This window comes from Chrysemys picta, chromosome 3, assembly GCF_011386835.1.
Source record: "Chrysemys picta bellii isolate R12L10 chromosome 3, ASM1138683v2, whole genome shotgun sequence".
NCBI lineage: Eukaryota > Metazoa > Chordata > Testudines > Emydidae > Chrysemys > Chrysemys picta.
Genome location: NC_088793.1, coordinates 147222408 through 147243385, shown reverse-complemented (window position 1 = coordinate 147243385; position 20978 = coordinate 147222408). Strand labels below are relative to the sequence as shown.

General features: G+C 46.0%; 1 long non-coding RNA gene across 1 annotated transcript; it reads right to left on the bottom strand.

Moving 5' to 3' along the window:
- Window positions 1-3319: 3319 nt before the first annotated feature.
- LOC135982457 (uncharacterized) lies at window positions 3320-19488 on the bottom strand. The gene is made up of 4 exons (XR_010599816.1): window positions 19382-19488; window positions 6245-6393; window positions 5089-5204; window positions 3320-3759 (listed from the first exon to the last, which is right to left on the bottom strand). It is a non-coding gene; the product is annotated as an uncharacterized LOC135982457 (long non-coding RNA).
- Window positions 19489-20978: the final 1490 nt, after the last annotated feature.

Sequence of the window (20978 nt, the reverse complement as noted above, 5' to 3'; positions counted from 1 at the left end):
CTGTGGGTAGCAGCCCTGTTTCCTTTTTTTAAAAGTGCACCTTATTAAATAAGTGAAGCAGCTTTACACACAATTCATTGCCATAGGGGAATTTGGGTTGTGGTCCTGTGCTCAGGGGCTGGGGACTTTGTAGCAGCATGTACAGCTCCAGGGGAGAGGGTGCAGAGCACAGAGTTGTGCTCAAGTCACTTCTGTGACATTGCACTCTATATGATTTTATGAAAGTATGCCGATGAGTGTGAATAGAATGTAACTAAAATATGCTTCATGCAAAAGGTCTCTTGTAAGGTATCATAGAATCATAGAATCATAGATTATAGGACTGGAAGGGACCTCGAGAGGTCATCGAGTCCAGTCCCCTGCCCGCATGGCAGGACCAAATACTGTCTAGACCGTCCCTGATAGACATTTATCTAACCTACTCTTAAATATCTCCAGAGACGGAGATTCCACAACCTCCCTAGGCAATTTGTTCCAGTGTTTAACCACCCTGACAGTTAGGAACTTTTTCCTAATGTCCAACCTAGACCTCCCTTGCTGCAGTTTAAACCCATTGTTTCTGGTTCTATCCTTAGAGGCTAAGGTGAACAAGTTCTCTCCCTCCTCCTCATGACACCCTTTTAGATACCTGAAAACTGCTATCATGTCCCCTCTCAGTCTTCTCTTCTCCAAACTAAACAAACCCAGTTCTTTCAGCCTTCCTTCATAGGTCATGTTCTCAAGACCTTTAATCATTCTTGTTGCTCTTCTTTGGACCCTTTCCAATTTCTCCACATCTTTTTTAAAATGCGGCGCCCAGAACTGGACACAATACTCTAGCTGAGGCCTAACCAGAGCAGAGTAGAGCGGAAGAATGACTTCTCGTGTCTTGCTCACAACACACCTGTTAATGCATCCCAGAATCATGTTTGCTTTTTTTGCAACAGCATCACACTGTTGACTCATATTTAGCTTGTGGTCCACTATAACCCCTAGATCCCTTTCTGCCGTACTCCTTCCTAGACAGTCTTTTCCCATTCTGTATGTGTGAAATTGATTTTTCCTTCCTAAGTGGAGCACTTTGCATTTGTCTTTGTTAAACTTCATCCTGTTTAACTCAGACCATTTCTCCAATTTGTCCAGATCATTTTGAATTATGACCCTGTCCTCCAAAGTAGTTGCAATCCCTCCCAGTTTGGTGTCATCCGCAAACTTAATAAGCGTACTTTCTATGCCAATATCTAAGTCGTATCATTACAAAGTTTATAATCTATTGAGTGTGGTCATCCTATTTGTATAAATGTATCACTCTTGTATCTGAAACTAGAAATATGAAATATAACTCTGAGGGCCTATTGTAATTATGCAAAGTGTGGGCCATTAATGGTGGTTTGGAATCTTGATGGCTCCCATCAACCAGGACAATTGCCTGTGGATGGCTCTGTTTGCAGTCAGGCCTTCCTGTGAGTCAGGCTGGGAGGAATGAAGGCTTGGGCTCTTACAGTGACATGTGATCATGTCACCTGAACTGGAATCTATCTTTAACTGGTGTTTTTCCATTGAGGAGGAGGGGTGGGAACCCAGAGGGACAAAGGATTCCCGCCTTATGCAAAAGATATATAAGTGGGTGGTACAGAACAAAGGCAGCGGCAATCATGAGAAATCCCCTAGCTACCACCTGAGCTGGAACAAGGGCTGTGCCAGGGGAAAGGGTTGTGCCCAGACTAGGAAGGCATCTAGTCTGTGAACGAAACTTATTGAAACATCTCTGAGGGTGAGATTTTATCTGTACTCAGTTTTATTACTGTACTAGGCTTAGACTTGCATGTTTTGTTTTATTTTGCTTGGTAATTCACTTTGTTCTGTCTGTCACTACTTGGAACCACTTAAATCCTACTTTCTGTATTTAATAAAATCACTTTTTACTTATTAATTAACCCAGAGTATGTATTAATACCTGGGAGGGGGGGCAAACAGCTGTGCATATCTCTCTATCAGTGTTATAGAGGGCGAACAATTTATGAGTTTACATAAGCTTTATACAGGGTAAAATGGATTTATTTGGGGTTTAGACCCCATTGGGAGTTGGGCATCTGAGTGCTAAAGACAGGAACACCTCTTAAGTTGCTTTCAATTAAGCCTGCAGCTTTGGGGCACTCTGGGTCTGTGTTGGAGCCGACTGGCGTGTCTGGCTCAACAAGACAGGGTACTGGAGTCCCAGGCTGGCAGGGAAAGCAGGGGCAAAAGTAGTCTTGGCACATCAGATGACAGCCCCGAGAGGGTTTCTGTGATCCAACCCATCACAACTTCATCTCACCAACAAGCACAAGAGCCAGACACCGAAGGAAGCTATATCCAATGCAAGGCTTCTGATGGCGGGGCTGGCCTGGGAAACCAGAGGAGGCTCAGACGATCTCGCCAAACAACATTAACTCTGCCATATGGGAGAAACCTTCTTCAGAAGAGATCGCTTATTCATCCTTACCCTGTCAGGCTAGCTTTACCTGGGTGTAACTCCAATGCTTCAGTAGAGTCGGTCCTGATTTTCACCAAGGTAAATAAGAGGAGAAGCTAGCCCCCTTGCCTTTACTCCACTTCAAGTCTGTCCTGTGTCAGGTAAAGCACCTCATCACAAGGTGGCCTCTGAAGATACAGCACTGATTTACCCCAGCTGCGGATCTGGTCCATTGATTTCAATGGAGCTGCATTGATTTATCCCAGCTGCGGATCTGGCCCATTGAAGAAAAAAAAAAACTTTACTGGCATGAGCAGCTCAGAGTATTGCCTGACTGTAAATGACAGTAAACTTGTGAGATTCATGTCTCTGGATCTAGGTGAATGTCACTGTAGAAACATAATAGGAAATTAGTCTGTTCTGCCATAAAAGGAAGAAGCGAGGGGAGACCCAGAAGGGGTCACAACATGACAGCAGGTACTGGAGATTTCTCTTGGCTTCAAGGCTGCATTATTTGATCTGTTCAGGGTGTCATGTGCCAGCCAGCCTGCTCTGTGTGTGTGTTCAGCCAGCTACTGCATGTCTGAATTTTCCTAGCCAGATGGTTGGTTTAACTCCTTCGGCTATGAACCGCGTTGATCATAGGGGTAAGTGCATTTTCGAGGCAATGTTATGGAACCAGTTCGGGTCAGGCAGGAATGCTTCTTGAGTTGGTACTGGGTTCTTTAAAAGTAGTCTCTGCATAGGATGACCACCTTTGTTGGATGGAAATAAGGGAAAACCACATGAAAAATAAGGGACAACACTTTATTTGAAGGGACATTTTAGGGAAACATGATTTCCCTTAGCATATCATGTATTTTTTCTCTCAAGTATACAGTGCAATTATCATAAACTTCAATTTAATGTTTACAATAGTTTTAATTTGTAAGTTTTAATACATCATAAAATAAGGGACAGGTGGTCACCTTAAGGAACAAATCGATTAAATAAGGAATGGTCCCTTAAAATAAGGGACAGGTGGACATCCTATCTCTGCAATGGGCCCATATGATACAAATGCACTGCATTTGACAGAATATATAAAAGCTAATAATCCTAGAAGCTTAGATGTTACAGCTCAGTCCAATTTTTGTTCACCACATGCTAGAACTTCCTCTGAAAATGTCTATCTCTGTAGAGATCAGGATAAGGAGCAATCGCATATCACTGCTGAAATGGCAACATCATATGCAAAGGTTATGTTGCACACACTGCACTGCCAGGCAGTCTTCATGGATGTGCAGGACAAAGATGCCTTTATTCGGCCACTGGGGTGACAGTGTCTGAAGAAGGGGAGGACACAGTAAGTTTCCACCTCTATAGATCCTCCTCTGTGACTACAAAGCCTCAGTTAATTCACTGAGCTCCTCAAAGATGCCAAATGTGTATTTATTTATTTGTTTATCCATCCAGGGGACAAGGCTCATATAACACAGCCTGATTGGAAAATCCACTAGGGAAAGCTAAAATTTCTGCTATTCTCTCAGACTTTGAAATTTTGCTGGCCCTCCCCTCCCTCTCAGTACGTGAGCCTGTAAGCCAGTCACAGGAGTGAGAAGGGAGTACAGCGTACAGAGGGGAGGAAAGCTCAACCTGATACCAAGTGAGTAATCAGCAGGGGGAGGTTCTCAGGCCCACCATGTCATTAATAATGGATTTTATCAGTGGTCTCTCAGCACCAGCCTAGCAATCTCATGTAGAGTAACTACAAGGGCGCACTTCTGCTACTGAGCAGCTGTCAGAGAGCGGTGGCAAGATAAAGTCTGAGGAAAGCGAGCAAGAGAGGGAAAGGAAAACACATGCTCCTGCCTTTAAAATCACTGGGCCCAATTCAGAGACATGGGAAAAGCTTTGAAGTCAACGGGCATTTCGCCTACATCTCCAAGGACAGGGAAGAGCCCACCATCTCTCTTCTTTTGTCTCTTTGGTTGTACGCACCATTAGTAAAACCATATTCCAAGCCTAAAAAACCCCAGAGAAGTGACACTCTTAGGCTAAGACCTGAGGAATAGGTCACTCCTCTATACATCTTCCTCTCCCTCACCGTCTTCTCGTCTTGCTGTCACCTATTATTTCATTGTTGTCTATTAGCAACTTATTCTCTATGTTAGCAGTGCATCTCTCTAGTTAGAGAAGTTCCCATCGACAGTTATGCAATTTACTCCTCCTGGAAGAGTTCTCTAGGCAGAGAATGATTGCTGCACCCTGTGTTTCCACAACCTGCACTCCGTTGCCTTTACCTGTCACCTCACTCACTGCTATTGGGAACTCCAGAAGGAGACACGTTTGAAGAGCTCCAAGTTGTTATGCTAGTAGCAACACCTCTTGTAAAATTCATGCTCCCTGTGGGTCTTTGAATCCTGCTTTGCAAAGTGGTCCCCTTACTACATCCTCTGCCATTGGCCAGTATTCTGCTCTCAATGTCTCTGGTGTAATCCCAGAGTCACTCCGCCGACTTCAACTGAGTTGCTTTGGATTGACATCACATCAGTGTCACTGGGAGCAGAATTAGCCCTGTTGCTCCTCTCTCCACATCTGGGTGTGAAGCAGGTTGCCCTGTGGGCTGTGACTTCTCACTGTTTAGAAATCCCAGTGCTGTGTTTGCCACTTACCACGCCCAGGAGTCCGATCTGGCATCCTGGGAATTTCAAACAACATCAGTTAAGACTTCATTGTTCCTTTGACTCCTGTTTCTTTCATGGAATCTTAGTCCTTTCTGTATCCAAAGCTGAAGGGAATGGGAATGACTGTTAGAACTGGTGATTTGTGGCCACTTCATGCATTCTAACAAAGAAATCACAGAAACCTGATCATTTCACCTATGAAGATGAGCTGGGAAAATACTGCAGACAATGTGAAATAAACAAGGGATAGAAATGTTGCTTCCTTTGGCAAACAGAACTGGTGCCACCCAATCACACTATGCACAAAATGTTAATAACACTGGTAAACAATCATAAACCAGCTCATTTGTAAAAGTGCAGTGCATTTTTAAATGGTATTTTCATGAGTAAGTTGGTTTCTGATTTGCTGAGAAATAAACCAAGCCAGTTCTCTATATGCCACTGAAGTCAGTAGAGTCACACCGCTGTATAAATGGTATAAGTGGTATCAGAATCAGGCCCTACATTTTCACTAACGTTGGAGTGATCAATCTTTGTTCCTTCACCTCAGCATCTACTAGACATAGAGGATCTGATTCTCCTCTCGCTTATACTAGTATTGCATCTGTGCAACTCATTGTCTTAAGTGAAATTACCCCGACTCCAGAACAAAAGCAGGACCAAAATGAACAGAGAAGGAGGCTGCAGTCTCTTTTGCAGGGCCTACTTGTTCCAATAGCAGGTGTAATTGGCCTGGAAAGGAAGGAGGGAAAGAGAAAGACAAGGACATAGCCTCCAGCCCTTCATTTATGACAACATCCTTCCAGTGATCTATGCTTACTTGGGGAGGAAGTATGGTGCTAATTCTACCCTTGACACAAGGATCAAGCAGTGTTGTCAACACGTTTTTGCCTTTTAAAGGTTCCCCTGATTCTGGAGTGTGCCATTGGCTCAGCAACTTGGATTCCTGACAGAGGGAATCACTGAAGCTGGGTCTCATTCAGGTTCAAATGAGTTGTTCTCTATTTTATAGCAACTGGGGAAAATACTGAATAAGGAGCAGCCTGTGCATGCTGAGTGTAGCCAGTTCCAGTGGGTGGAGGATGATTGCTAACTAAACTGGTGGCCAGGAGACTGAAATGGGTAAAGGTGAGGGAACAGGTACCTCTCCAATCTGCGCTTTAAGGGTCTTCTCTGTTGCAGACATTGCCACAGTTATCCAGGTCTGTAGCACCTCCAGGTTGGATTGATGAAATGTGTTCTTACTCGTGTCTACCCTCAAAGATCATCCAAATGCATTATCTCCATGCTTCCCTGAAAGAGACAGGCTGCCATGAGCAATATAAGTCCTGAGCACCATGTCCCACACTGCTTACCCACTTACTTCAGAGTGTAAGTCGAAGTGTAGGCTCTGATCCACATAGCCATAACTGGTCTGGGACATGGCTGCTTAAAAACCAGCCTGTTTTCCTATGTCCTGTCACAGTGGTTGAGATCAGCTTGGATGTTTCTGCTGACAGCTCCTAGGACTGAACTTCTTGGGACTGGCAGCACGACTGAATTCCCAACCGAGGCACTTCACCCATGGAACTCACTGCCAGAGTTGGTTTGCCAGAGCGAGGGCTTGGGGGGGCGGGGAAGGGCCTTCTGAGCACTGTGAAAGGCATAGGGAATCTGTTCAGCCTGACCTTTGTGCATGTGGCTTTCAGGAGGTACCTCTCACAGAAGGCTGCAGCCGCCAGGTCTGAACAAACCCTGCTGAGTCTGTTTGCATGGGTTGGCATCCCATCAACCATTGCTGGGTATTACAGAAGATGATGCTGGTTAGTAACCATATTAAAGCTCCTGTGGCATCTGTGCCCTTGCTATTTAGTGTAGCAACCACTGCAGCAAGAGAGGAAGTTCCCCCACTTCTGCTGCCAGATGGAGATCTGGCTTCTTCCTTCCTGCAAAGGACTTCCTAGATTAGAAGGGCTAGTGGCCCTGACCAGGTGGCTTCCTAGGGGATCAGAGAGACAGCACTCTCTAAAATCTGGGGAAGGAGTTACCAGGATGGAGCAGAGAGCCCAGGACACCAGTGCCCCAGAATATATTGTTGGCCCGAGTGGCTAGCCAATTTTAGGGGCCTTGCTGGGTTGTTTCCATGAAGAAGAGAAATTGATGATGGGGGTCAGGTATGTCTTTGGTGCAGTCCTGTTTATTTACAAAGAACGTACTCAACAAACTAGAAACAAACAACTGCAGGCAGTTTCCTTGTTCACAATTTCCAAATCTGCCTTGCCAGCCAGCGCTGTGCCCCATGGACATTTGACTCTGCTCCCTCTCAGGGCCAGGCTCACAACTGTCTCTCTCACTATCTGCTGGCTCTCGCTTGGCTTTTAAAATAAATATAGGGAGATATCCCTATCTCATAGAACTGGAGGGGACCCCGAAAGGACATAGAGTCCAGCCCCCTGCCTTCACTACCCAGACCAAGTACTGATTTTGCCCCAAATCCCTAAGTGGCTCCCTCAAGGATTGAACTCACAACCCTGGGTTTAGCAGGCCAATGCTCAAACCACTTTCACTCACACCCACACCTGCAACCAATCAGTGCCCTACCCCTTTTGTTTGCAACTAGTACCCAGGAAGCACTCTGGCCCCCGTGGCTTGGGCCAGGTCTACACTACAGAACCTACCTTGGTAGAACTGTGTTGCTCAGGTGTGTGAAAAATCCATACCCCAGAGCGATGTAGTTACACTGACCGTAACCCCTGTGTAGACAGAGCTACATTGGCGGGAGAGCTTTGCCCGTTGACAGAGCTACCGCCTCTAGGAGAGGTGGATTAACTAAGCCAATGGGAGAACTCTCTTCTGTCAATGTAGGAATGTCTTCACTTAAGTGCTAGATCAGTGCAGCTGCACCCATGCAGCATATTAAGTGTAGACCTGTCCTTAGTTCCTGCTAAAGCCTTGCCATGCTGCCCAGTGCCTCATGTGGTAGTTTCTAATGTTTCAGATCTCACTACGCAATGGAATTTTTAATTGCTCTTTCGGTTAGCCTGAATGAAGGGTGCTTAGTACACCCATTGACTTTACCCAGGTCTGTAATTGATGACAGCTACTAACATCTTGGAGCATAACATATTTAAAATAAGTTTGGGGTTTCCAGGGGCTTCATTGAGAGGATGGCTGGGGGCAAGGTCTGTGCCAGCAGAACCACTTGGGAACCTGATTTTTTGCAGATTCGAGTCTACACTACCCTGCTGGAAAGGGAACTTTATAGTATTCCTATCCAACAACAGTTAGAACAGCATCAATGCATGGATTATTAGACCTAGATGAATTTCAGGGCACAGATCAAGGCAGATTTATCAAATCAAGACAGCTTTGGATGGTCAGTATATTTCCTGGTCAGGGTAAAAATCTCTCTGAAATGCTAGGAATGTACCATTTTTATTACTGACTGTGGCAAATTAAGCACTCCCGAGCACAGCACCTCCTGCTGGTCCTCCAGGAATTAGCTCATTCCAGCACTTGGAGCATCTCCGGCTGGCCGGGGTCTCTCCTGCCTCAGGCCCCGTGTCCTTCCTGGACCCCGGTGCCCCTTACCCTGGGGTTCTGTCCCACAGCAGTCCCCATACTCTGGGTCTCCCCTCCCAGGGGACCCCCCCAATCCTCTATACCCACCTTGCCTCAGTGGCTACTGCCAGTCGTCATCTAGCCCCCACTCAGTGGGGCAAACTGCAGTCTAATGGCCACTCATCATTGGCAAGGGGGTTGGACCTGCTGCCTTTCTAGGCCCAGCTGTCTCCTTAGAGCCCCAGTACCCCCTTTGGCCTTCAGCAAGGCCTCAGCCTGGGGACTCACCAGGACAGAGCTCCCCGACTCTGCCTGCCCTTCCCCAGCACTGCTTTGCTTCAGGTCCCTGTGCTCCCAGGCAGCTAAGTCCTTCCCACTCCAAGGCTGGAGTGAGACTCTAAGCCAGCTCTTCCCTCACAGCCCTCTTATCAGGGCCAGCTGGGCCCTGATTGAGCTGGCCACACCTGTGGTCAGCTACTCAGCCAGCCTCCCTCAGCTGTTCTCACTCCTCATATCCCAGGAGTGGGGTAACCGCCCCACTACACTGACAAATCATTACAAAAATTGTGATTTTTAAAAGTCCAGATAACTTCTCCTGAACGTCTCAGCTCCTCCCAAGAGATCTCATGACTGCTGTGGAAGATCCCAGTAGGCAGTATGTGGGCCAACCCGTCAATAAACAGGAAACGGATTAATTTCTACTGCCTAGACATGTTTCTTTCAAAAAGCATTTTGATTTCTGCATAAGGTAGGGTAGTGTAGTTGTAGCCATGTCAGTCACAGGATATTAGAGAGATAAGGTGGGTAAGGTGATATTTTTTATTGAACCAACTTCTGTTATGAGAGGGACATGCTTTCGAGCCACACAGAGAAGAGAACAGCTCTCCGGAACAGAAGTTGGTCCAATAAAAGATATTATCTCCCCCACCTTGTCTCTCTAAGTCAGGGCAGACAGTTAAGTGGTGAGAGTTGAAGTTATCTGCCTTATCTAAGTCACTTTATACACCTGATAAAATTCCTCTTGTTAATAAGGAGCAGCCTGTGAGATATTACAAAGCAAAATCAAATATTTGCTATCCTTGTTCCTATTGTCACACATCATGATTATTCTATTTAAGCTCCCCAACAGACCAGCTGTTGGCTAGAATTTTCTCCTTGTGTCAAGCTGTCCAAGTCATGATGTAATATAAAGCATACAAGTCTTGACTGCTCAAGAGGTATCTCAACTTCCCTCAGCTCCTGCCAGATTTTAGTTTCTTTTTTTTTTTTTAGATCTGTCTGTATGGGAATTTTTTTTTTTTTGTAAGTGAGTGACTAAATTTATAGGCTAAAGTCACGGATAGTGATGGTGGGCAACAAGCAAGTTTCTCACTCTGGCTCTGCTGATGCATCTCATTCCTAACTTATAGCCCTACCTGCCTTGTTAGTCCTGTCCAAGTCTCCCCCTCCAGCTCTGCTGATGACTCTCACTCCTGACCCACAGCACCTCCTGCTATTCCACTTCCAAAGTCGCCATCCAGCTCTATCAATAACCTCAGTCCTGACCAGTAGGATTCTTGGTGTGTCTTTGGAGCAGAAACTAATAACCATGGGGAATTATTTCATGGTTGTTTTGGAGTTTTTTTAAAGGGGACACAAGTTTACCAGGAACTCATTTCACTTGTCATTTGATGCCAGATCTCCCAGGACAAAATACCTTGTGCATTAAACACTTGTGCAGTTTGACTCTGAAGTGTTCTTATGTTTGTCATAATCATGAGTGACACCGTGACTTCATCTTCCATAATACACCTCTACCTCGATATAACGCTGTCCTCGGGAGCCAAAAAATCTTACCACGTTATAGGTGAAACCGTGTTATATCGAACTTGCTTCGAACCACCGGAGTGCGCAGCCCCCCCCCCCCCCCCCCCGGAGCACAGCTTTACCGCGTTATATCCGAATTCGTGTTATATCTGGTCGCGTTATATAGGGGTAGAGGTATACTGCTAAGTGTCAATAAGTAGGAACAGTATATTCCATTCAGAGTCCAGTAAGCTATCCAACATGTATTCAATACTCCTCTGTCACCTCATAATCCTACCACTCCTCCCTCTTCCTCTCTCTTTTTCCCTCTTCAGTGAGATTCATGCAGCCATATGTATCAGCTCTGCCCCTTTTGGAAATGTTGTGTTGCTTGCACACGTGTACTATCATAGAGCGCACCTGGGGGAGCCTGCATGCACATTGCCCTATGGACTCAGTCTGGAAAGTGCTTCCTAGTCATGTATTAGCACAGGCTGCTTTTTGGGGAGCCACACCTGAGAAGCAAACATGCTGTGGTGAGCCACCTGTGGTACCAGCTGCCAGATGAAATCACGCCAGCTTGCAAAGTCAGGTCATCCCACAAGCAGCTCACTTATCATTGCAGCCTGCTTGATTCAATCATCTAGTAACTCTTTCCCTGATATCACTGAAAGCATTGCACTAGGCATAGTGTGCAGGAATGACGACATCTGTACACACAGCCTTGAAAAATGCTGCAAAGCACCTTAAACCCCAGAGGTGGATATCCTGTCATTTGCAAACAGAATCAAAAATGTTACACTGATCTATACTTCTGTTATTTTTGCTTTGACAGAAGATGTACCTTATATCCTGACCATATACATGTTACAATATGGACTAATTCTAATTTCACTTGCATCGAGCTAAATCAGGAGTCACTCAAGGAATCCAATGGAAATACACCCATGTAGAGCCAGTATAGAGAGAAGCAGAATCATGCCCTATATGTTATCATCTGTACGCTGAGCTATATTGTACATATACACCAATCTACTTGACTACATAGAAAATATATTTTAAATGAGCTGACCCACTGGTTTACTCCAGGATCCTGGTTCTGAGCTCAATCCCTCAGTCTTTAGCGCTGGCAGGGGTTGGGACATGTAGCTAAAATGGCATGTTGGGCCCCTTGGGGAACAGAGCACCCCCACTGCTTTTTAGCAGCCCCCTGTAAAGCTCAAGTAAAGGAGCAGCACTGACTAGCTTCACAGGGAAGGGCAGTGTGATGCATGGTCTTCAAAGGGCCTGGGAGGAAATGGAATCCCAAGGGATGCTCTGAAAAATGGGTAAAATATTAACGCATGGGCTAGCTTTGTGGCTTAGTACTACTCGCTGTGCTGTCACCCCAGCACATGTTGCAAGACCTGACCTACACAGGCTGGGATCAGCTTGTAGGGACACTTGAGTGGCTTTGAATTTCTCTTGTGGCTCAAGGAATTTCCTGTGAGTTCTCCTGAGCTGGCACTTTGTCAAAACAGTTAGGCATTAATCTGTGTGGTTTTATAATTGATGTCTGTGTACCTGGAGGTTACAATAGCACTTTACACCATGAAAATAAAGTTCACCAAAGAAAGCCCCAATCATCTCCTGTACCGCAAGGGAACTGTCTGGGTCCCACAAATGACTCAGCACATGAGTAAGGCTGACTGTGGACTTCTGGCATCCACTTCGCAATTATGCCATGCTCTCCATTATGTTCTAATCACTCGCTCTCCTCAGACAGACTCATCAGCCTGAGAGGCTTTCCTGTCTCTTTAAAAGGCAGGACATTTGGGAATAAAACATTGGCTATTATTACTCATGTGTATTGCATATACATATACCACTTTTACCTTTCACTCTCTGTAGGGAAACAGAAGTGCCACACCATGACACCATTATCTCCCCTGCACCCTCCATGCCTGTCATCCTTTCCTTGTGTCTTCAGTCTATCCTTAGACTGTGACACTGCCATTTTCAGTCGCCTGAGGAATTTGGATGCCTATGCATTCAAATCTCTTAGATGGTTTTGAAAATCTCCTCCTAAACCTCTCAAGGTAAAGACCACAACCCTAAGGCCTCCTAGTGTTTCACAGGAACATCCAGTTGCAGCAATACCTGGTGCCTCAGAGTTGTGGGATCAGAAAACATAAATCCAGAATTTTTTTAATGTGTACGGTGGGGATGAGCTGTAACCCAACAAGATGTCACTATCAGCAGATGTCCCCAGGCTAGCACGGATGAGCGAGAGCCGCAATATGGGTAGGCTTGGCAGAATTTGATTATTTCTTTTTAATAATTTCGATGGCTAATATCTATGTTTATTTTTAAGCATTTTTTCAAATGTTATCAATTTAAATTTTCACAGTTGTGGGAAATTACGGGGGGGGAGTCAGACAATTATTTAATGACATTAGACATTGAGATTCAAAATGTTAAAGCTTTATAACCATTAAAAGACACAAGTCAATGTCATGTCAAAATGTTAGCTTTAAATCAAATTCTAATAAGGTCTCAAATAGCATTTTTATTACTGTACGAATGTGTAAATTTTTATTATTATTGATGAAAATAGGCTTTAATTGGTTTGTGAGTGTACAGTGAAATTGATGTTTTATCGATATTTACTGATAAAAATCTGATCCTTCCAAGCCTAAATATGAGGGTTTTATCATTGCTTCTAGAGTGACAACAATGGCCAAAGAGGAGAGGGAGTGGAATCTAGGCGGACACACCAAAGATAGCAGCTTGTGCATACATCCAAACTCAGACTAGAGATGCACCGATCCCAACTAGGGGGCACCCCTAAGAACTCTCCTAATCCAAGGTAAACAGTCTTTTTTAAGTAGTTGAGTAAAATATTCATAGTTTCATGAGAGATTTTCAAGGCTGAACAAGGACTAGGAAAAAAATCAAAGACGCTGGGATTCAACAATAGGGCTTATCGGAACCTGGTTTCCCATCCTCTGGCAAAGTCTGAAAATAAAAAAATCATTCTCCATCAGAATGAAGCCAGGGCTCCAAGGACAACCAGAACTGGCAGGCTTCCTAGAAGGGAGCATAAAAGCCCTGAGGACTCTAGTTTAAGCCAGGGCAACCAGGGTCCCATTTCTTCATCAGCCCAGGAGATGGGTGAGGTGGTAGGAAACCAGGCAGTTTTCCCTTTGAAACCTGCCTGGTTTCCATCAGAAGATTTGACAAAAATCAACACATTCCTGTGAAACATTTTGACAAATGGGCATTTTCTGACAGAAAAATTCAACTACTCAGCTGACACAGGGACTTGAGAACAGGGCCTAGAAGGAAGGACTGAGGGAATTTGAATAGCCTGGAAAGACGTCATATAAGAGGAGAATAGCAATTCTGTGGAAATATCTACAGGGTGATAATGTAAAGGAGATGAAGGAATTGCTCATACTGGAGATTAGCATCACAGGGTGAACTGGGCCTGTAAGGGGTAAAGGTCCCAGGTCTGATCTGTGCCTGAATCAGGTGACCAAGGGTCCATGTGTGATGGCAGCCCAGAAGCAGCACTGACTATTAGAGGCTGCCCCTCTCATATAATGAGAGAGACCCACAGGGAGCAGAAAGTGTTGGGAGGCTCTCCAGCCATAGAATCAAGGGAAAGGACTGTGTTGGCCCCAAGGAGAGCCGGGAGGAAGGAACCTGCAAACCTAGCCCCTGTGACCCAGAAAGGACTAGGTCAAGAGGACTAGAGGGGATTAACTGGGAAACTCTGCTCACCAGAGAGAGAAGGAACTGCTTGCACTTCATGGGCCCAAGTGAATTATTTCATGTTATGTTTCAATAAACTAAGCCTCAAGAAGAGGGGAACCTGATTCAAACCTGTGGGATGGATGTGGTTAGCCCTTGGAGAGTCAGAGAACAAACAGGCCAGGATGACTAGATGCCTACCATTCCCTGGGTCTGATCTAAATGCCTCACTTGATACATCCCAGGATCTCATTTCCCTTTCTCACAGCCGTAGTTCAGGTTTCCACTTAACTGTATGGTGCTCTTCTAGTGTAGACAGGTGGACTTGAGACGGGATTAATCAGAACAGTGAAGACTGAGTAACACCCTGGATTATTCCACTAGCCTTCCACCTGTGACGATCCAGGTTCAAATTTAGATTTGTTTGATTATTTCAACACAATCTTTAATGGACATTTTATCCACATTGCAAACCATCTTCGTAACAGGGAGTCTGCTGAAGAGAGACCCCTAATGCAGGAATAGCTGGGAGCTGCAAATTAGAAGGGTGGTACAGCGTGATAGCCAAAGAGTGGAAGAGAGGAGTCCAGGGGAATGCTGGAGGTCAGGTTTGAAGCATTTTGGTCAAGCTCTGTACAAGAAGTTTACATGGCCCCTACCTGACTCTGTTTTTATTAGTCCTCCTCACTTCCATGAGCACTAGATTCATACTCATTTGCAAGGGAGAAGCAGATAACATACATAACTAACTGCCCATTTCCCCCTCTTTTATAATTCTGTAGTTCCTTCTTAAAATAACCATGTGAATCTGTGGTAAAGATCCCAGCTCACGTGGTTGGTTCTGTACTCGTAATAAAGGGGCAATAAAGGGAAATGTGGCACTTTAAAGTTTATCCTGTAAGGTTAGAGTGATGGTTATAAAAAGAAACTGACCTCTCACCTATACTATGTCCAGGTAGAAGAAAAGTGGTGCTGGTTCTTTAAGTGTGTGTGTCAGATGGGGGGCGGGGGGTGAGGATCAGTGACAGTAGGTTGGCCAGAGCAGAGTATTAGCAGAATTGCAGACTAAAGTCCAATGTTCTGCACCCTGGACCATACAAAGAGCATGAGCTGGGAGAAAAAACAGGCAAAGGGAAGGCACACAGGTGCTTTATTTTCACAGGCCAGGGCTTCTCAGGTTGTTCACAGCAAGTGGTTTTTTAGTGGTGCTGATCAAATAATCAAAAAGTAATCCACAGTATGTTAGTGAACAAGCTGGTGACAAAATTTTAACTAGCAAGGCCAGTGGTTCTCAACCTTTTCATACTGTGACCCCATGCTACAAAAGAAAGACGTTTAAGGACTCTTCTCCCATAAGTTCGAGTATGTCCCTCCCATATAGCCATAAAGAAAGAGAGGATGGTCGTGACCTCCTGAAACCTGTTCAGAACTCCCCTGTGGTTGCAATCTCCAGTGTGAGAGCCCATGATTGGAGTGCTGTACAGCCCTCCCCCCTCACCTCTTGCCCATAGTAAATGAGCACCTCTTAGACATCAGTGACTTCATCTTCTCAACACCTTGTAAGACAGGGAAGGATAGTTATCCTTATTTTACAGATGGGGAAACTGAGATACAGAAAGGTGAAACTTTCCTAAGGTCACACAGAGAGTCTGTGTCACAGCCAGGAATTAAAGCCATATCTGAGTCCTAGTCCAGTGCCTTAACTCTATGGGCTTCTGTGACGGGGTGGGACTCACCACTTCGGTGCCTGCTGCTGGCCGTGCTGGGAATTAGCTCTTGGTTGCTATTGCGCTTTCCTCTAGTGGTGTCTCACACCGTCACTTCTGCTCCATCTCAAAGACCCATGTCGCTCCCCAGACTGCAGCCTCCTCTTCTGGGCACAGCCCTTCGGCTGTGCCCCACTCCGCTTTCTCCCCCCTTCCGGGGAAACTGGCTGTCTCTAGTTCATCCACTTGCCGCTGTGGCCTACTGCAGACATCAGTCTAGCCCCTCACATCAAGGGGTAAACTGCAGTCTGAATACTGGTCACCCACTCTATAACAAGTGGGGGGAAAGAGGAGGGGGTGAGCCCGCCTGCTACTCTGGACCCCGTCCCCGGAACCCCATAGCTGGCGGCCACATGCTGCTGCTCCTCCAACTCCTGCCGCCTATTTGCCTGGGCCACTTCCCCATAGCCCTAGTCCCTGCCAGGCCCTTTGTATCAGGGGCATCAGTATGGCAGTCCTCAGGCTGGAGCTCCCTACTGCTCCATTCACCTTGCCCAGCACTGCTCTATCTATGGTACTCCTCTAAGGCAGCCAGTTCTTCTCCCTTGCAAGCCAGGGAGAGATTGCCCCTGCTCTGTTGAGCAGCCCTTCTTATATGGCCCTCCACCGGCCCTGACTGGCTGCTCCAACAAACCTTCCCCTGACTGGCTCTCTACAAGCCCTCCTCCCATTGGTTGGGTTTTGTGCAGCCTCCCTGAGGGCTGCTTTAACCCTCCATCTATCTGTGTGGGGCAGCCGCCCCACCACAGCTTCCTTTTTCCCCTATTCTTTTTCGGGTCACATTATTCATTGTTCAGGGGTATTTGGAAAACCACCAATTTGCGAAAATTTTCACAGTTCCCAACGCCTTCACCAATGTTCACAAAAGCGGATATTTCACTGACAATTTTCACAGGAAAGGGTGTTGTCCATTATTTATACAAGGCCTATGAGTCACTTACAGACTTGACACAGGATGTATGTGTTGCATAGGCCTTGTTTGGGCCCTCTGCACAGAGATGTAATCACTCTGCGGGCCCAGTCCTGCAGCTTATTTCCATGAGTAGCTCTGCTTTGGTCAGTTAGAAAGTGGGGAGAATAAATACAAAATAAACAGAACCAAACCTATACCTAAGGCTAAGATTCCTCAGACTCTCTTATCCAGACCCATCTTGAAGGTTCAGCAGGTAGGATGCTCCCACCTTTAACATGTTTGCACCTGTAACAGCATGGCTCGCTCCTAATCGGTGAAAGACTGGGGCTAGTCAACCCTGATTACAGAATGAGCCCCACCTGAGAGGAAGCAGGTGATTCCAGTATAAACGCAGCAGAAATCCTTAGGGAAAGGAGGAAATCCAGGAAACTGGGCCTATGCCTGTAAAGAGTAAGATGGCACCTCAGGACCCTGAGTTGTTATGTGGGAGGACAAACTCCAGGTGGGAAGTGCTGGGAGGCCTTATTGGAAATCCTTGGAGGTGTCCGCCCACATCTAAAGGCCCCTCCCCCAGCCTTGCGTGAGGGACCACTGGACCTGGGAACCAACCAAATGGGGGGGACAACGAATGAATAACAGGGTCAGGAGTGAAGGTCACAGGTTCAAAACTAGGGATCCAGAGGGAGACACCAAGCAGAGAACCCCGGACAGCGCCCACTGTGCCTCAAAGCTGTCCAGGGAGCCAGCAGACACCGCCCAGAGGAACTCTGCCCAGAAGCATGAGACTAGGGAGGAGCGGAAATAGGCCCCACAGTCGCAGAGCACTCCCTCTTCTAGCATCTTCCTCCTGGTGTTGAAGATGGCCACTTTGGCCGGGGCCAGGAGGAGGTTAACGAGGAGGTCTCGCGACTTCATGGGGCCATGGATCTGGTGTAAGAATATAAACAGGTGTGGGGAAAAGTGCAGCCAGAACCTCAATAGGAGGCTCGGGAGGAGCTGAATAGGGGCTTCAACCTGGCGCATTCGAGATAAGCATGCACCAGGTTCTCCCTCATGCCGCAAAAGGGGCAGGCATTGCGGATGGGGGTGAACCATGCCAGGTACACACCCATTCTCATGGCTCCATGAAGGAGCCGCCAACCGATATCCCTGGCGGGACCAAGGTGGAATAGAGGCTGGCCCACTAGGGTTCCTCACCCTCCACAGGTGCTGGGAGGGAGAAAGACAGATCCTCAGGGAGGAGTGGCTATGCCCAGATGAAACTGGGATGTGGACTGTGTGAGCTTATGTTCTGGTTTGAAAGACTTTGTGTTACTTTGGATTATTAGGAAAGATGCTGAACTGGGTTTAGAGCTGGAAGGCCAGTGGACCTGAGGGCTGAATAAATTAATGTTTAATTTCCTTTGGGCTGTGTAGAGTTTGTTTGGGAAGCCCCAAAGAAGGGCAAGAGAGAGGCAAGGCACTCCAGGAGCTCCCCTGGCCATGAGTGGTGTTCTAGAAGCAATAAGTGTTACAACGCCGATCAGTTCCTTGGGCCCTCTCTTCATCTCACCCTCTCCAAGTTCCAGTCCCTCTGTCTGTGACATACACTCTAGCAAAAGGACTTGCCCTCAGTCTTTCTAGGATCTCTGCTCTTTGTCATTCCTCCTGTACCCCGGGAGCCTCCCTCTTGGAACTTGAGCTTGGAGTATCTGGCATAAACATTCTTGCCTTGATGCATTTTCACATTGAGAGAGGCTGTTCAGGTCCCAAACCTATCCATGGTCTTGACTCCAAGCACAGTACCCATTGCATGTTTTGGTTTTATTTAATATGATTCCCTGGACAAACATACTGGTTTTTCACCTCCTAGGCCTTAACAAATATTGTTTCAAAAGTTCCTTTGAATTTGTACATATGGTCTTCTGTCTTTCCCCCACACAAAGATTTCCCATCCCAACTCCTACCCTTCTAAATAATGAGCTTTAATATGTGGACAGCTCTTCATGTCCCAGCCAAAATTAGCATCATTTCCCTCCTACAGTCCCCAGATCACCTCTTGTTAATTCTTACAGGTTATTGCCCTTCAGTCAGCACCTTGAAGTTCCTGTATTTCCAATAATTCCCTATTTCTCAATAATGCCAAATGACACATGAATTCATGAAAGACAGGGATCCGTCCTGCCTCACTGGGGTAACTAGGATCCAAGCTAAGGGACAGCCAACTGGTGTTCATTTCATTACATGAAGAATTGCAGCATTCTGCCATGGTGAATTATACTACAACAAGAGAATGTCAATATGAAGAGCTATAGAGCTTAGACAGAAGCAGTTACTCCATCTATCCTTCCCTGGAAAATTAGTTTCCAGTTCTGGAAACATTTCTGAAGAAATGCCGGAAGGACACGCTGAGATCGCTACTTGATTGCAAAGCCCCTGTGAAATAAGGAAGGGTTGGAGACCTCTAAACTGTGCCAACAGATATTTCTTTACCCATGAGCAGCAACAATAAGAATGGACTTAACACTATTATCTTTCCTGTACATGTTAGCTGCCTACATACCTTGAGCAACTGCACTAGAGCAAACAGCAAATAAGTGGAGCAGCAGCAGCAATCTGTTTTTCTTCTGTGCTAGTCTTCTGCTTGAGCTCACCTTTGCCCCCTCAGCAAATCCTTACAAACTATATGGCACTTGCCTGAACAGCTGAACTGTAAACATAAGGCAAGAGAAGACCAAAGGTGAGACAAACATGAGGCTGTGAAAAGCAAGCAACATATCCCAGCAGCTCGTAATGATCCAGGAACAGGAGACAGAGCTGAAGTCCAAGAACTGGACTGAAACTGATGTTTGCTTGCCCCTACGATCATAAAACACAGTTTGTTTTGAAGATCCACTCCTACTATGAAGTCTATCGAAAATTGACTGACTAGTAACAGCAAGGTTGGGAATGGGAAATAATTTAGATAGTTAATAATAGTATTTATTTTATGTTAAATGCATGGCCAGTTGTCATCCTGGCCATTTAACCTGTATGTTGTACCCCTTTTGTTTACCCTTTGTCTGCCTCTTTTATATTATAAGCTCTTTGGGATGGGGGCTGTACCTTCTTCTGTATTTGCATAGCTTTCAGTACACTGTGGGGGCCACTGGAAACATATAATAATAAATACTTATTGTATTTCTGAACATAGACTTCTGCATACTTTGCTGCTCTTGACAGCGTTGGATACAGTTGACCATAGAACCCTGTTATCCTGTCTTGGGGACATGGAAGGGGTTAGCAGATTGCACTAAGATAGCTTCCATCATTTCTCATAGGCTGCTCTCAGATGGCTATCTGCTGCTCAGCCTCCAGAGCTGTCACCTGTGGAGCCCACAGGGATCCATGTTCTTCCAACTTCAACCTCAGATGAAACAATTAGGGGAGACTGTGAAACAGTCTGGTCTAAAATTCCTGTGATATGCAAAGCTCTACATCAACTTCTCCTCAGAGGCAACAATACACCTCTGACAACCAGCGCTGTCACCTTCACATCACATCTACCAGCCCTCCAAGCGACTGGCTAAGAGCAGCGACTGAAGGAGAATCAACTGAAGCTAAATCCTGGAAGGGCGGAGGTGGTACTAAGAGGGAGGTGTTTTGAAGAACTTACCGTCTCTGTATCATCACCTTCCAGAGCGATCCTGCTTCCTCAGATGACTAAGACAGTCCACAGCCTTGGTGTTCACCTGGAGATGTCATTGCTTCTGGAGACCCAAATAGCCACATCTACTAGATACACCCTTTCCCACCAACCATTGATAACAAGACCACACCCCCTCTTGTCGGATTCAGACTTAGATACAACATTCCCAGCATTTATCACTCCCAGGCTTGCATATAGTGAATCTGTACCTAGGTATGAAAACACTGATCTTAAATATCCTCACTTGCTTCAGAACAACACAGGCCCCCTAGAACTCATCAGCCCAGTGCTCTATTGTTACCAGTGGCTCCTGGTCAAATTCTGGGTGAAATTCAAGGTTTTTGTCCTCATCTTCAAACCCATCCATGGGATTGGCTCTGGCTACCTGGGGGAACCACCTCACCCTCAATAATCAATACCTCTGATAACCACCACGGGCCACTGGAAAATGTCAGCTCGAGGGGAAGAGACT